Source organism: Oxyura jamaicensis, chromosome 1 (assembly GCF_011077185.1).
Source record: "Oxyura jamaicensis isolate SHBP4307 breed ruddy duck chromosome 1, BPBGC_Ojam_1.0, whole genome shotgun sequence".
Taxonomy (NCBI): Eukaryota; Metazoa; Chordata; class Aves; order Anseriformes; family Anatidae; genus Oxyura; species Oxyura jamaicensis.
The window spans coordinates 174,576,799-174,594,521 of record NC_048893.1 but is presented as its reverse complement, the minus strand read 5'-3'; the positions used below and the strand labels follow the sequence as shown (position 1 = coordinate 174,594,521).

Genomic DNA, 17,723 nt, shown 5'->3' with positions numbered 1-17,723 from the left:
TTGGCCTGACTGAGCAGTGCTGGGGTTTTTCATGTTTCCATGAAGCCTTGGGATGGCCTGTGTACTGCCAGGCAAACACATCTTTCCCACCACTCTGGTGATGGCATGGAAAAACAGGAGGAAAGCAGGCCAATGTGAGATGTGAGCACACCAAAGGCCTTTCTGCACAGGGCAGAAATGCTGCAGCAAACACTCGGTGTGAGACTTGGCTGTCTTACAGGAGCAGATTTACTGGTGGGGATTAAATGGGCCTTTGCCATTCCTCTCCATTAACAGCATCCAGCACATGGTTGGTGTCACAAGACGACGTGGACAGCTCTGCAGCTGCCCTCTTTGCAGCTTTGACATCCTGTACATGTACTTCTTCAGAAGCCAAGCCGGTTACTCGGTCATGAATTCAAGCTCTGTGGTCTGATCTGACTGAGTGTGGTGTAAGCACATCAGAAAAAATGCATACTGACTCAAAACAGCTCTACACACAACAAAGATTTGGGTTGGTCCGCCTTGCAAGGACCGTCCTGCAAACCATGGTCTCCCACTTTTCAGCTGATGCAGTGTGATGTTGTCTCAGCTCCTCTGCCCTCGGGATCCTGAACTTCCAGTGCAGCAGGAAATGTTTTTGGTCCCACACCGGTGACAAGATCTGCCTCGTACACTTGCGTCTGACTTGTGGGAGCTAGCCAAGCTATTCTGCAACAGGCAACCCGTATCAGATTTGCTGCTCCCCAGGTCTTGGCTTTGCTCTGCTCTGGGGTTTGCACTAGGAGCTAGCCAAAGGCAGAGGGGAAAGGTGGGATATTTTTGCACAGTTATACAACTTAAAAGCAGACCTAATAAGGTAAGGAATTGTGTACATAAATAGTATAAACTAGTGTCTTTTCCCCTTTTTTCCTTGCTCTGTTCATGAGCTATTTGGCTTCATGTGTCCTGACCTCGTGCATGTGTCCAGTGTTGCCTGGCTGAAGTCTCCCTGGGCTCTGTGTTTGTCTTGTAGCACAACAGGGTGGTGGTTCCCTCCGAGTCCCTCTGGCTCTGCTTACGGAGACATGTGAAGCAACGATAATTTTTCCCTCATGCCTTCATGGTGCGAAGGAAATGCTGCTGGCCACTTCTACTTGCAATCCATTTAACTGACTTTTAATGATGAACAGACCTTCCACTGGCAGTAATTAATGCTCACTTAGCTTTTAGCATTCGGGGACTCAAAAGCCTAGGAAGAGTTCATGTCCGAGAGCAACAACCCAGTGCACCTGGGCAGGATGGTGGGAGTTAGCCACAGAGGTGAGCAGAACTTGGAGTTATTTTCCTTTTTGGGGGTCTTGGTTAGTTCTATTCTGTTTACTAGTCTTTCTGCTCCACTCTTTGCTTCCAAAAAATTTGCTACACTTTTTGTCGGCGTTACTCTGAGCATTCATCACTGTGTCGTCTGCTTCTGCCTGTGGCTGAGGTGGCTTCCAGGGGCTTCCCTGGGACTTTCCTTTGCCATTAGGAAGGGTGAAGTTGGCCGAGTGCTGTGTATTCAGTGGCTCTAAGGAGCTGATGTGCAATTCTCTCATTGCAAACAATTTTTTTTTTTTTTTTTTTTTTTTTCTGAGAAAGAGCACCCTCCCTTCTCAGATACTGTCCACTGCCAAAGGTGTATTGTCTAATTCAGCAGAGCTTCTGTCATGCCCTTTCCTGCCTTTGCTTTGCTTTATGTGAGGGAAAAGGGGTCATTATTTTATGAGTTCAAATTATATAGGTGCAATTTTGCACTCTGGTAATTGTGCTGACCTAGGTATGATTGCTGATTTCTAGCTCTGTGAATGGAGAATTGGGTCTACAAGAGGTGTAGGTTTTTTTTTTTTTTTAATTTTATTTTTTATTTTTTAATTAAATCCAGAGGCTTTTGTAAGCTCTTTGTCATTGCAGGCCACAAAGCTGCATTTTCTCCATGTTGCTGAAACAAGAAATCCAAAGGAAGCAACTACCATCCAAGTACTGCAGCTAATGGCCCACGGTAACAAGCAGTCCTAGTGGAAGATGAACACAGGGAAATGGGCGGAAAATCATAACTGAAATGAATGAGATTGTTATCCTAGGATAACAAAAAAACAAAATCTGAGAAGGACATCTTTTCCCTTTTTCTTACGTGTTGGTGCTAAGGATCTCATTGCCATGTGCTGAGGTAACCACTCCATATAAAGTATATTCATAGCTACCACTGAATTTTGTGTGGATTTATCCTAAAAACATTCCTGTTTCATGGTTTTATTGCATTTTAGTGGTGGGAAGTTGGAGCTAATGTGACTAAAGCTCAAGCTTACTCAGGTCACATAAGAAGTCGGAGAGGAGTGATTTCCCATGCCCTAGGCTGGTTGAATTATTTCTCCTTTCCGTTGCTCCTAATTCCAGAAATACAGAAAGAGAGTTTTTACATGGGGATTTACATAGGAAACCACTTTGTGAGTGGTCTGGGAAGTCCTGAATCCTGTGCAAGTTACTGTGTCTCCAGGAGGAGAGAGGGGCACACAGCCAGACAGCATGTAGGGCATCAGGAAGCCTTGGGTTTACTCTCAGGGTCTCTCACAAGCTTTCCCTGGGACTTGATACAAACCTCTTCACTTCCTTTAGTTTTGTATTTTTCATCTGCAAAAACACAGAAGGTGGCTTACCTGTTTTACCTGAAAAATGATGGGCTCCTATTTTAAGCATTTGGAACTGTTGATGCTAAGCCTTGCTAAAAAGCTATTGAAGGGAAAAAAAAAAAAAAAAAAAGAGAGAGGGAGAGAGAGAGAGAGAAATCACTTAACCTGTAGCTACCCATTTGTATTATGATTGACTTAATTTTGTATTTCTAGTAAAATTTATTCCAGAAGGTCTTGGAATGGAAACAATGGAAAACCTTACATGGTTCTGCCACAGGAGGTGATAGACTGGACTGTGTACCTGGCTGCACAATGCACTTATATATTTAGATTGAAAATATCACCTCTGCCTGGACCCTTGCCCACCTCATGTCATTTGACCATCAGTGTTACAACCGAATCACTGCTGTTATTGCCTTTGTGCAGCGCCAATTGCCTGCCATCATCCTGTCAGGCACTTACACCTAGTTCTCCTAATGTAATTTATATTAAGCCAATTTATATTCTGCTACGAGTGCCTGACGGAGAAGGTGCCCACAGGAGACTTATGTGCTGTTTTCTCTCAATGGTATTTAGCTGATCTGCTGACAGGAATTACCTCTCCCAATAGGATTTGATTCATTTGCATCCTCAGACAATCAAAGCTGATGCAACACAGTCACTCCAAGAACAACCCCTGTTTTTTCAGGGATTGCTTTGCTGTCTTCCCCGTGGGATACAGGATAACCTGTATCTATAATCTGGTCCTCCAGAAGCCCTCCCCAGATACCCTCCTCTGGCCTCAGATCAGCTTCTGTGAAGATATGTTTGCATTTCTATTTATTTTAGTTCTCAATGCATTTGCTTCTCTTTCTCTGTTGAAGCTTTCTCCATCTCTATCCATCTGTGTTATAGAAACATAAAAACAATAATGTAAATAAGAATATGAAAAAACAGGACGTGTGAAAGTTGCTCAGCTGCCCGTGGTGCTTTCCTTTCACAGTCTGTCAGCAATAGACCCAAGCCCAGTTAGGATTTTTGCCTACACAAGTTATTTGCCATTGAACTATGCTGATGGAAAACCAACCTTATACAAGCTCCACCAAATCCTGTTAAGTTTTTGTCTATGTAGTTCAGCTTCTTCACATATTTTTTCGTATTTCTTTACGTCTCTGGGATCTGTATAGTGCTCTGCTTGCTGGGTGCTTTGGGAGTACTAGCAGTGGGCCAGCAGACAATCCAGACATCGATATAAGCAGCTTCAGGTCATCTGAAGGGGTCAGGAGGGAGTGTGTAACATGGCCATTACATCTACTGGAGAGGAATGTGGAGAGGTGTTGAAATCTGGTGGTTAATATGGGGGCAGAGGAGGCATTAATCCCCTCGTTCTCCTTTCAGCCCCCATTATGTCCCTGCCAGGCTAAGGCATAAGCTTGAATTTACAGTCACAGACCCACCAGGTCAGCCTGCAACATCTCTTACAGAGCAAGTGTGAGGAATCCCCATCCCCTCCATCCCCTCCATCCCCTCCGTGCTTGTGCTCAGGATCTGAACACCCTCCTCTTCTCCTGCCTGTCACCCTCTGCAGGGGAATCAGTTCCCTCCAGGGCAATTGGGTGATTCCTCAGGCAAATCATAGAACCATAGAAAGGTTTGGGTTGGAAGGGACCTTAAAGATCACCTAACTCCAACCCCCTGCCATAGGCAGGGATGCCACTCGCTAGATCATATTGGCCAAGGCCCCATTCAGCCTGGCCTTGAACACTTCCAGGAATGGGACATCCACAACAAATGTCCCCCACGGCCTGGTTCCTGCCCAGGGAGACCAATTACATCCCCTTGCCACCAGTCCAAACTCCTGCTGGAAGGCACTGCCCCTCAAAACATCCGTAACACGTCTGCTGGTTGAAGAGGGCCGGACGCGACGGCCTCGTGTCCCACAGGCTGCGGCATGGGCCTGCCAGCCCAGGGAGAAGCTTCAGCAACTTCTTTCTCTGTTGACCTATTTTCTGGGTGACATTTTCTGCTTCCCCTTATTGTTCTCCACCGAGTCTGCAGCATGACGACCTCGGGGCGCTGAGGGCCCTCAGATCCTGCCGACCAGCACAGGCCCACCAGCCCTGGGCTCCTGTCCTGCTCCTACAACACTGCTGATTTCCACCTTCCAGAGGGCCGCCTGTGCTGCATGGCAGGGATAGAGAACACCGTACGAAGCCCAGGCCAGCACTTAAGCCAGAGATGTACCCTTTAGTTTATTTATTTATTTATTTTTCCTAGTGGCTTTTATTTCATGCACTGTAGAGTTTTCCAGGCTTTGGCTCCCGGCCTTCCTAAAATAATTATGCGACTTTGAAAAAACAATTCATTTTTTCACCACTTCTCTGGCGCTGCCAGATTTCTGTGGCTTTATAGAAAATCTTGCGCTATTTGGTGTTTTGCCTAAAGTTACATGCGATTAATCAAAGAAGCTCAAGCCTTCACTGAAAAATACATTGTTAGCTCAGAAGCTGGAGGATCTGGTCTCTGAGCCCAAAACTTTGAGACAGCCACCACGTGTACGCGATGCCCTCTCCGTATTTCTTGCAGGTTCCCTTCCTGCAAGGTGTGGCCCACCAGCACACCCCGAGTACCAAGTCAGGGGCGCAGGCAGCCCCACCAGTGGTGTTAAACAACAATTTTCATTGTCGTGGTCCTGCAAATTAGCACAATGAGACATTTACCAGCACAATGAGACATTTACTGGAGGGCCGATGGGGCGCTGGCCGTCCCCCCCATGCACGTTATCTGCAGCTGGCATGGCACGTGCTGCCCGATCACAAAACACACGCCTGCAGCTGCACATCCACCCCCCATCACATCAGGGCCAGTTCTGCCCTCCCTCACCATGCTTAGGAGTAAAAAAAAAATATAATAAATAATACACCAGAGGAAAGATTAAGCCTTTCAAAAGGAAGTAAATTATTTGAATGAAAGTATTTCAAGGAAGTGATTTTATCGCTCTGAAATTTTATCCATCCTTTGAAAAATAAACAACCTCAGTAACTACTTTTTCAGGCTACGTTTTGCTGGCAAGTTTTATCTGCAGAAAGGATTAGCTTATCCGTGGATGGGACGTGCTGCACACACCCTGTTCCCATGCAGATTTGTGCGGAGTGGAGCTGCCTTTCCAGCTCTGCGCTAGGACATTTTTATGTAGCTAAATCAGATGACTGCAAAGACCATTAGAGCAGTTTATTGTTGGAATCTGCAGGAACATACTGTACCCAAAAGGAAAATGCTCACTGATAGGGGAAGTGCAAGATCTGTGATCCTTGTAATTATGCAGATGATCTTCTCCAGAGGTCTGTGGTATGTGAGCAAGTCCACAGCGAAGGCTTCTGGCAGCAGCACTTTAACAGCCCACTGAAATCCTACTGCTCCTGCTCCCAATCCACTTGGCTGCAGCCCTGCCTGGCACATTATTGTGGATGGTTTTGTTTCTCTCTGGGGACATTACAGTTCTGACATCCAAAAGGCTCTCTGGAGTTAAAGTGCTGCTCATCCTGGGCAATTTCACAGATGGTTTCATCTTACAGCTCACCAGTGGTGGAGATGCTGGACAAACAGGGATGAATGACTTTCAGAGCAAGATGCCACTATCACCAGCACAGACCGGTAGTGTGCAGGTCTGTTACTTCCTCCAAAAATATCCATCCAACACCTGGTCCAAGGAAGTATCTGCAGCATTAAATATCTCAGCAAAAAGAAACCCCTCTCCTCCCACAGCAATGTTTCAGCTTGATATGAAACAGGGTGCGAGAGCTGCATGTTCCCCAGCAGGAAAAAAAACTCACATGCTAAGAATATGGAAGGCTCTGGGCAGGAAAACTGCCTGGTGATATTTGCACTATAATTTCTTACAGGGGCATTGCAGACATCCGAAATAACTGGGAACCCAAAAAGGTTCTCCTTGAGGGACTAAGAACACATTGGTAGTGTGATGGGCACAACAGAGGTGCAAAATGCTGCAAGATTTGCTGCTGGTGTCCTGCCTTGCCAGGTGAAAGCCATCCTCCTCCCAGAAACACTTTTCCTAGATAAACTCTGTCCTTGGCAGAGAACCCAAAGCATCCTAATGTTGCAGGGCTGTACACCTCTTGTGACCCCAGGACAGTTTTCAGTGCAGAATATTATCCCTGCATCTTCCAATTATCAGAAAAAGCGGGACTTTAATTACAAATATACAGTGGAGAGTACGATACGTAGGACAGTGTCTGCTGCTAACCTCTGAGAGTTTATCATGGAGATTGTAGGAAGGGCTAGCTGGGATTCGGGCTCAGTGTTCAGGACATGGTCCTGCCAGCCCCACTGCCCCCATCAGGACCTGGCTGTGCTGGGTTGTGCTGTACCCATCCGGAGCAAGACCCAGCTCCTTTCCCATTAACCTTAGTGCTCGGAGTGAGGAAGATGGGAGAAGGGAGTAAGGAAGATGTTGTTCCAGTTTTCCTGATAAGGACCTGGAGGGAGCAGAGAAAAAGTGTTCTGCACAAGGCCATAAGGGACAACTGTTTCAAATCTGGGAAACAAGCCTGAACCTCTTGACTCTTAGTGCCCTTTCCTCTTTGGCAGTAGCCTGACACACTTTTCCAGTCTCCAGGAGCTGAGGCTTCCTATCTCCAGGGCAGAGGACAGCCAGGCTGACGCAGAACAACGCTTTGGTGCCTGGCTTTTGAAAGAGCTCATGGGATGTTTTTTGATATGACTCGTACACACATCTGGGCACGCCACGTGAACTGCAACAGGCTGGCAGATTTGGTAGGGAAATGGCCTGGAATGGCTTTTGGAGAAATTGTAGAAGCCCACTGCGAGCAGAGCTGTGCAGCCCAACCTCTGCATTTCCAGTCCATTTGGGACCAATATGAGTTCACCCATGCAGCTAGTAGCTACAGGGGGTGCAAATGAAATTTGCAGAGGAAGAATTTAAGTAGCTGGGCATGTTCCAGGGGTAGCACATCAAGTGCTAATTCCCTGTTGCCCAGTAGTATTACAGGGAGCCAGAACAGAGAGGGCAGGGGCCTTCTGCAGTGCCAAGTCCCAGACAGAACTGGATACATCCCATTCCCACAGTATATTACAAAATTGCAACAGACAGCTGCAAGGCAAGAATGAAGGCTGTCATGCAAAAGCATGGTTGGAAGACAAGTTGCTGAAGGGATAGGTGGATGTTCAGAGCAGAAACAAGCAGTTATTGGCAGGATGCAGCCCTTGCATGTGGTTTATCTGCCAACAGGCAGATTTATGTAAGAAAAAGCTTAGCTGAGCTAATCCCAGTGCTGGAAGCCTACAAGAAGAAGAGCCGCCCATACAGGAGCGGGATGTGAACCTATGGAAATGCACTTAACAAGGATGATATATTTTCTTATATCTTGGGGAATGTTTCTGTTAAGGTGGTCAGTTTGGCAGCATCACTGAACCTCGAGTTGCTTAACCTTGGGAGCACAGGATGGGGGATTCAGGCACCTCATATCCAGGACTTGCTTGGAGGGATAATCTTGTGATGGATCAGCAGCCCTTCACCAGCATGGGGGCTCTGCTCTTCTTGTGCTGCAGATTACTGGGCCCCAAGCTCAGAAACATATATATTTGCCTATGTATGTATATATGCCTGAGCATATAAGAAGTCAAACAAAGCATTACAAATGCACAGTGAAGAAATAACAATCTGCCTTCTTTGATTAAACAGCCTGATTTACTGGGCTAAACAATAGGTTTATTGCTCTGTGCTACGTAATTGTTATTAGAGGATGCATCTGGTCTCTGCGTAGAAATGAACTTCTGTGAAGCTAATGTATTCCAAAATAGGAGGAAGAAAGAAACTGTCAAACCAGGTCTATATAAAAAAAAATAATAGCTGGAAAAGACAAATAAATTGTGACTGATATATACTTAAAAAGGTTGTAGGAGAGAGTGGCTCTTTGATATTACAGTGGCCAAACTATGACATTCATAGCTCTCCTCCTGACTGCCCACTGGAGGTTTTCCTTTTCTGCTGAGCACCATTATCCACTACAATACTTAAAAAAATTACTATTTATTTATTTATTTATTCCACAGATATGGTGTCACAACCACTTTTGAGCTTGCTGGAGGTGTCCAAAGCTTGCAAAAATAATGAATTCTGCTGACTACCTGGATAAATGTCCAGGGCAGAAAGTCGATCTCCAGCCTGCATGAGCTAAAAGGTGTCCCTGGGTGGGAAGAGGAGCATCCAGAGGGAGGCACAGCTCCTGCTCCTCAGGCTGTGCTGCTTAATGTGGAACCAGGGACTCAGAAACCTTGTCTCATGGCTGTCAGCACTGATCGCTGTCACAAATAGGGGAAAAAAAAAAAAAAAAAAAAAAAAAAAAAGCAAGCCCACAGCAGTGTTAAGGAGATTAAAAGGACTGAGTGGTGAGACCTCACTTGGGTCTTTCTCAGTTTTTTAATGAGGCATAAAGAGGGCCTTTTTTCTTCTTCCTGCTTGTTTTGTTACATTAGAAATTTAGATTGCCCTTGCTTTCCCAGGAAGACTCAAGTGGTGAATGACTTCCAGCAGCACCGTCGCTTTGCAGCCACCAGCAACGTCCTTCTGCCTGCCAATGGCCATGGCACCCAACTGGGTGCCCTCCTCGTCGGCCTCGTGCGCAGACAACACCTAAGGGCAGCGTGTTTGTTGGTGATGAGCGATTTTCACCTCTCATCCTGCAACATCCTCAAAGGATGTCAGGTTTTTGGAATCGATGCCATGGAAGAAGTCAAGTCGTACTGAGGTTCTTCAACATGGCAACAAGAAATTAAACCTTTCCACACAAATAAGCTAAACAAAGCTCGGACCAGTTACAAAATTCACCTTTCTCTTTGGAATAATTTACTCTTAATACGCTCTTAGCCTGGAGAAACACAGGACCTCCTAGAGCTGTAGGATTATTTGTATGGGAGCTGTAGTTAGGGGAAGAGATTGAACAGTGATGTCTAGAATAAAAAGTTTGTGCTGTTTAAAAAAATGTGCACATTCACATGTCCAGATACTTTAACTGCAGAAGGCCACATCACTGAGGAAGAGGGCAACTGTTAAGGCTGGTTTGCATCTTACACGGAGTGGGGCTTTCAAGCTGCCACACTCATGTTTGCGTCCTACCAAACTGTACCGTCACATCCAGGCATGCAAGAAAATGTGAGTCACATCCCTTCAAAATTAGGAAATGGGTTTTAAAAAGTACCCATAATAAATAAATAAATAAATAAATAAATAAATAAATAAATAAAAAGTGTTGCTTTATTTTTCTCTCTGTATCTGTCAGAGTCCCAGGTTTGGAAGAAAAAAAGTTAAATTTTTAAGAAAATTCAAATGTAAGATTTTTATGTAACCCTGTGATCCAAGATGAGGATGTCTTATGAGATCCGTCACGCTGTGATACTTGCACTTAATTTGTGAGGTTTAGAGGCTGGAAACTGGATACACGATTGTCTTATAAAAATGCAAACAAATCAAAAAGGTCTTCAGCTTTTCTTCAAGCAACAAAAAGCTTAATAAAGAAAAGATGTTAATACTAAAACTGCTGCATTTCTGTCTTGCTCTGCTTCTTATACCAGCCTCCATAAGTTTCTCGTTTCCCCCACTGAAATAAATAAATAAAAAAAACACATAGAGGGAGATTTTTTTTTAACTTCTTCCTTAAGTCTCCCCTCTTCTTCCCTTTTCTATGTAAATGGGTGGAAGGGACAGCAGGACAGAGCAGCCCCAGCTCCTACTGATGTGTGTTGCACCTACAGAAAGCAAAAAGCACAAGGCTGGAGCTTTATCCCCAGCTAGCGCAATGGGTTGCCCTAGGCACTGCGCTAAATACATTAAGCACTGATGAATATACATATTGGAAGATTAAATCTGCTTCCTAATGGAACTTCTCACTGGTAACCTTTTCTTCTCGTGCCTTTGAACTCCGCGGCTGAACTACTGCTTTGGGGTGGAACGGCTTCCTGAGTCAAAATACTAAGGGTAGGTTCATCATCAAAAGGTTGAAGAAAATGTGCAGCACCCAGAAAATAGATCTGGTGAATGAAACCAGTGAAACCAGTTTCCATAAAGCTCCCTCAAATTTAGGTCTTGATCCAGGAATTTGTTTTAAAACATTAATTTTTCTCCCTGGGAACCCTGTTGCAGGCAGGGGGACTTCATACAGGGGAAAATACTCACAGTACAAGACTATCCCTTTCTCTCGATGCTACAAAAGTCATTTGAAACCTGTTTCCAGCCTGGCTGAAGACTCCAGAAGAGTTGGGCTCCAGCTGCAGGTGCCTTATCCACCTGCCAAATGTCACAGTGCTATTTCCCCAGCTCACCTTATCTCTAAAACAAACAAACAAAAAAAAATAAGATGCTGCTGCAGTCTTTTGGCAAGAAGCAGCAGCCTTGTCACCCGGTGTTACAAGGCTGTTTCTCCGTCCAAAGATCTGGCAGCAGAGGCCTCCATCTGAAGACATCCTTCCGGCGCAGCAGTTTGGGTGGAAACACCAAATCAAGCCTGTTCATACAGGCTGCATCACCCCACTTGCCCCAGGATGGGGTGCAGCCCTCCTCACTTCTGCCTAGCTTCATGTGGGGCCAGAAGCTGGTGGTGCCCTTTGAGCGTCCTGTAATGCTGGGCACATCCAAGCCAGCTGGTCCATCTCTGTATCCTCAGGAGGAGGTGTTGCCACAACCACTTCTTGGGATTTTAGTATGAAATGTGAGAAAACTGTCAAAGCAAACAGCTCCTTTGGCAGCTTCCTAACCCCTCTGGCCCTTGGCCTTTCCTCTGGAGCAGGGCCAGCTGAGGGGGCCCATCCCACAGCTTCTCCCAGGGCATTTCGGGGAGTACCGGCTGCATCCTGCTGGGTCTGCTGACGGATGAGAGCTGGGCTGCCCAGATGCCTCTGTCCTTAAAAAGGGTGCACCACTGCAGGGATGAATCCTATGGGTTTCTGCAGTGCCTCCCCAGACACTAAAGCCAAAGATGGTGGCAGCAGCTTTGCTGCAGAAAGCTGGAAGCCAAGACAATAAAACAGGATTTTTTTTAGGTAGTAAAGCTCTCTCTCTCTTTTTTTTTTTTTTTTTTTTTTTTTTTTAATTGCCAATAAATAGGAGAACTGTGGGGTTTTAAAAGTAGGAAGACGAGAGGATGAGTCAGACAGTTGCTGACCGCAGCTTTGCCTGCAAACTGGGGAAATGCAAAGAGAATAATTTCTGCGCTATAGAAATGTCTAATTATCATCTGCCATCGCAAATGCCTCCAACAAGAAACTCCTGCAGAGACCTTTGAAGCTATTTTAATGCAGAAAGTAGGAAAATACTCTGTCAAACTGAACCAAGATGCAGAATGTGATCACATAAATCCAGCGTCTTGGAGCACAGCCCAGATGTTTCTGACTTTGTTGGTTTTTGCTGCAGTTTAGCAATTCAGCAGAATCACGTTTGCAGCCCCGGATCTACTGGTTTTGGTAGTGATGTTACTTGAACTAATCGCTTATGTAAATAAAGGTTTAAAAACCTACAGGAAGGCTGAGGCAACTGCAAAGAAAAATAATTGCAATTAACTTGCAGTAATATATTAGGGGGTTGCAAATTATTATTATTTTTCCAATTCACCGAGGCTTTATTTTTAGAGGGGATAAAAAGCTGCTAAGCCTTCAATTCCTGACATTTCTCTTTGGAGTGAGAACAGAGCGATAGCAATTAACGGGGAGGTCTCAGGCGTTGCCAATGGGCTGAGGCTTGTCCGGGCATTTTCATCTTTCAACCCCCTAAGAGAAAGAGGAATTTGTGCAAAGCCGTGCAAAGATAATTATTGGGAATGAAAAGAAGAACAGCATCATTCGGCTTCAGAAAAATAAAAGAGCTCAAACCCAATATCGTGACCGCTTTGGGAGACTAATATCTGGTGATACATTAACTTAATTAATTTACTGCATGTCGTTTTCGGGGACGGCTGTGCGCCCTGTACCTGAAGGCATCCTGCACACCCTGATGAGACAGGAGGATGCGTGCATGTGCATGGGCATCCCAGGTTCCAGGAGGTGTCTGCTCTCCACAGCCTTCCCCGTCTTCCCCTCGGAGGATGAACACAATCTCATCCAGTGCCCCGAGCCCACCACTGCCCAGCTCCCACCCCGAATTAGGCAGAAAACCTTCCAGCTGGTGGGTGGATGGGGACTCGCTTCAGACCTTTAAGAAGCTGTTCATCGTGTTCTTAGGAAGGGGGTTGATAACGCTTCCCGTGGGACAGCCGTCATCACCCTTCCCGCTGGCAGCGGTGCTGGAAAGAGTTGCGAAAGAGCCGTAGGTGCAGGAGCCCCGAAAACGAGTCTCACCAAAAGTTATCCGAGGTGGGACGGAGCTTCTTGCCTTGAAATATCTTTTAAATTCAGCATCTCTGGTGAAAAAAAGAGAGCAAAGAGGCGCTTAGAAATGTTTATTAAATGAAGCAGGGTTTTAAATCCGTATTATTGTTGCAGGACACAATGGTCGTTACTGTTTTCGCTGGTAAGTGCCAGCGTGATTTAAAGCTGCTGACAGCACCAGACGCTCACAATGAAATCATCTCTCCCTCTCCTCCGCACGGCTCGGGCAGACACTCATTTGTATGTATGGGTTCAGCCTGTCTGCTGCGTCTGGCCAGAGCGACAGATACTAATGGCATATGTTAATTACAACCCAACAACTTCCTTTCATTGCGGTGTTTATTGACAGCCTCACTTCTGCCCATCGAGGCAGCTGGCGCGGGATGCTGGGGCTGCTCGGGGTCACGGGATCTTCTCCATCCGGGCCCGGGATGTTGCACCACATTGCTCCATTGGTCAGAGAATCCAGCATCCCATAGGAGGTTTTGGGGTTTTTCCTCCCTTCTCTTTTCCTAATGTTGCAGAGGGGTTGGAGAGGAAATGGGAGCCTGGGAGGAAATTCTTTTTGTGGCTGCCAGTCTTCTGACTGCTCCGGGTGCAAACAGGGTTCAAATAGCTGGAAAATAAAAAACCCGATAATTTGGAATTTAGGGGGATTGTAAACTGTCTGGTGTAAATGATGAATGCAGCCAAACAGGTTTTGACAGGAACAAGAGGTACTGTTGTGTCATGCAGAGCCAGGACACATAGACCTTAGTGTCCGATTTTTGAGCACAATCAGAGACAAATATTTCAAAGACAAATGCAAGAAATATTTAAGTGACAATTAGGGATTAATATTTCAGGTGAAGTTTCCTTATCTTTCCCTTAACAAATGGTTTCCTGACATTGGAAAAAATGAGAGAAAAAAAATACTTTTAAAGAAATAAAATATATCATATTCTCATTTCTAAACCTCTCATCCTTATTAAAGAGAATCTATCCCAATTATTACTTATGGCATGGTGGTCCAAGGTGGTCTGTTGATTATACATCATATTTAAAAGGATACTCAAATCATGTTTCAGTTCGCTGCACTTGAATTTCATGCTCTTTAAATAAAACTGCATAAATATAAATAATATCTCTGCATTGGCCAGGGGTCATGGCCAACGGAGCAGGGCTCCATGCAGCCAGGTTCTGTAGACACACAGAGCAAACCCACCAAGCTCAAGGCGTGAAACAAACTTAGATGCAGGACCACATGGAGACAGAACTGAGCAGTACCAGCAGCCTGTTCCCTGCCACCTTTACAAAAATTGCATTACTGAAAGGATATTTTCAGTTTTTGGTTTATACGACATAGCTGCATGGATGATGGGAAGCTTTGAGGCAGCATGAAAGAAAAATATGAGTCTCAGCTTTTGTTTATGGACTGGTTTTGATTAGTGTCAAGCCCTGTGTGAGGCATGCATGAGTGTGCCTCTCAGTGTGCATCAGGCTGCATTTGGCATTTGGGGACTTCACTTAGCGCTGTGCTGCTCTGGTGACTACGAGTTGTTAAGTCCCTACATAATTCCCTAAAGTCTTCACTCATCTGGAAGCAAAGCGTAATTAGCAGTTTTTGCCAACTCACTATTTAACTCTTTTATGGCTGTGTGTGTGTGTGTGTGTGTGTGCTGTTCATTCACAAATATCCAAGCCAAAATGCTACATCTGCTTGAATTTGCTGAGATGTGCAAAGAGCTATAGTAGATTAGTGAAATACAGCTGTCATGGAATTACAGAACCATAGAACCATTAAGGTTGGAAAAGACCTCCAAGATCATCTGATCCAACCAACCCCTACCACCAAAGTCACCCACTAAACCATGTCCCTAAGCACCACATCCAACCTTGCCTTGAACACCCCCAGGGACGGTGACTCCAACACCTCCCTGGGCAACCCCTCCCAGTGCCTGACTGCTCCTTCTGAGAAAAAATGGCTCCTCATTTCCAACCTGAACCTCCCCTGGTGCAACTTGAGGCCATTCCCTCTAGTCCTATCACTGGTTACCTGTGAGAAGAGGCCAACCCCCAGCTCCCCACACCTTCCCTTCAGGTAGCTGCAGAGAGCAATGAGGAGCTCCCCTGAGCCTCCTCTTCCCCAGACCAAACAACCCCAGTTCCCTCAGCTGCTCCTCACAGGACTTGTGCTCCAGGCCCCTCACCAGCTTTGTAGCCCTTCTCTGGACTTGATCAAGCACCTCGATGTCCTTCTTGTAGTGAGGGGCCAAAGCTGAACACAGCACTCAAGGTGTGGTCTCAGCAGAGCAGAGTACAGGGGGACGATCACCTCCGTGGTCCTGCTGGCTGCACTATTCCTGATACAAGCCAGGATGCCATTGGCCTTCTTGGCCACCTGGGCACATTCCTGGATCACGTTCAGGCAAGCATTGATTAACAACCCCAGATCCTTTTTGTCTATACAGCTTTCCGGCCACTGTGCCCCAAGCCTGTAGTGTTGCATGGGGTTGTAGTGACCCACATTAAGGGTTGTAGTGACTGACCCACGCATGGGGTTGCAGGACCCACGTTAAGGACCCACATAGCTATTTTCTCTTCTTCCTTCTGTATCTAGTTTACCTTCTTGGGGTTAATTATTTTAGCTCCTGGTCTGACCAATTTTGTTGCACTACATTTATGAAATAAAATAATAATAATAAAAAACTGCTCGGAACATGTAGGTCATAAGAATGGCCAGCTGAAGAAGAGTTTTTATTTTATGTAAGTAGTTCATTCTCAAATTACAGTGACACACTTGACGTATCCCATTTGGCCCCTGAGGCTGTTCCTGTTCAACTCAGCATTTCCTAGTGGGGGCATCTATAGGGTAGAGCCAGGCCAGGGGATTCTTTGGTGTGGCCTGCAACACCTTCTACCTAGACGAGATGGAGAATGGCTCAACGCTTTCTCACAAGGGCATGCCTCTGCCCATGCAGGGCCACTTGTGTCTTGTTTCTGCTTAGTGTAGACCCAGGGCAGAGCTGGATGGGGTTACCCATGGTTTCTAACATGATTACCCATGGTCCTCAACAGGACTGGAAAAGTCCTATCTGGGATGAGTAAGCCTGAACAGCAGAATAAACAAGTTTTTTCATCATTTGCATCCAGCAAAATTCCTCCACACAATCACTTGTCACAGACACCAAACACAGGCCAGAAAGCATGTCAGATGAGCAAGGGTGCCTGGTTTAACAGCCTCTGTTGAGAATGACTTTGTTTCCCATTCAAAGACAAGACATTTAATTATCTGGTCATACATTGTTCTCACTCCCCATGCTACTGGGCTGATGGAACATTTTAGTTATTTATTGAGATGTGGGAAAGCCAACCCTTTTGAATACTACAGCAATGAGGAGTTTGCATGCATTCTACTCCTCCTCTGTATCTTATAAAATGAAAGAGACTGCCCACAAGATGGAGGAAAAACAATTACTTTCAAGATGAGACATGTACAGTAGATACTGTACTATAACAACCATATAACCAGGATGTGCACATGGGTCTAGGTTTTAACGAGAGTTTACAAAAAGGGCTAAATCCTGTCATTACCCCAGCACAAGGGCGATCATGTCAGCTGCACATACCCATGGGCAATCATGTGTTGAAGCAATTGTTTCAGTGCTCTGTGGTCTTGGCTCTATTTTTATGTTAAAGGAAATGATAAAGGAAGAGCAGGAACATCCTCAGATGCCTTGTGCTGTGTTCTACAAGACCGTGCCCTGTCCTAGAGTGTTTCACAGCACTGAACCATCCTGTGTGAGAGTCTCTTGCTGGGCAATCCCAGCTGCTACACAGATGTCCGTGTTTGTGCCTACGTACAGAGTCCTGACGTACATAACCATCAGCCACTCTGAGGAGTCTCTTCACTCCCTGAAGTTATATCCTTAGTGTGCACCCATCGAGAAATCATGATGTGTGTTTTTTTCATGGGGAACTGGTAGGCTGAAAGAAGCAATGCAAGAGGAACTGGTAAGAGTTTGTCATGGGCCATGGAAGAGGGAACACAATGGATGAAGCAGCTACGGACCATCTTCCCAGTGAAACATGGTGACTTTTCAGTTGTCACCTCAGTGTTGGTCCTTGCAGGCCCAAGGTGGAGCCAAATGCTCTCATCACCAGAAGATGTTGCTTCTGCAGAAGCTCTCTGGGCAGCCTCTGCCTTCAGAAATGCTCTCCATCGTGACCCTGTGCTCCCAGGGGACGGCCTTTGAGGCAGAACTTCAGATGTTGTTTTCCAGCCTGAAAGCCTGAGCACTTTGGAGGCTCGTTACCCACAGACCTCTTTTCTTTCCTCCTTCCTGCTCCGTGTATGAAACAAGCAAGGACTGGAACCGACGTGAGGCTGAGTTGCCAGTAAAAACATCCCCCCTAAATCCTAAAGGATTTGGGATATTTTCCTCTGGACTGCTAAGACCCTCCAAAGCACAGTGATTGTAGCAGTCTCTAAAATAAAAGCGGTGGGCCGGGAAGTCTTGAATCAGGAACAGGAAGCACTGGCTGAACTGATAACCAAAATGCTACTTTAAAACAACTCGGTGAGCACAGCAGGACAGCAGCAGGGCTTCTGCAAGGACGGACTCTGCCTCTCCCATCAGATTAGATCCTATTAGGTCACCTGCAGTAAACAGCAGAAGCAATTAAAAATATATATTTACATAGAAGCACTTAAAAAATGCTCCTCGGGAAACTGAATAGCAA

At 45.7% G+C, this 17,723-nt stretch overlaps 1 long non-coding RNA gene across 2 annotated transcripts in view; it reads left to right on the top strand.

Moving 5' to 3' along the window:
• LOC118164844 overlaps nucleotides 1-9,927 on the top strand; it is a 30,153-nt gene extending 20,226 nt beyond the window's left edge. The window contains exons 1-3 of one of the 2 annotated variants that reach the window (XR_004749701.1): nucleotides 1,149-1,281; nucleotides 1,912-2,167; nucleotides 9,123-9,927. This is a non-coding gene — a long non-coding RNA (uncharacterized LOC118164844). Of the gene's footprint in view, nucleotides 1-1,148; nucleotides 1,282-1,911; nucleotides 2,168-9,122 lie in introns of those variants that run through there. The other variant, XR_004749698.1, reaches the window with a different exon arrangement.
• The last annotated feature ends 7,796 nt before the right edge of the window (nucleotides 9,928-17,723 follow it).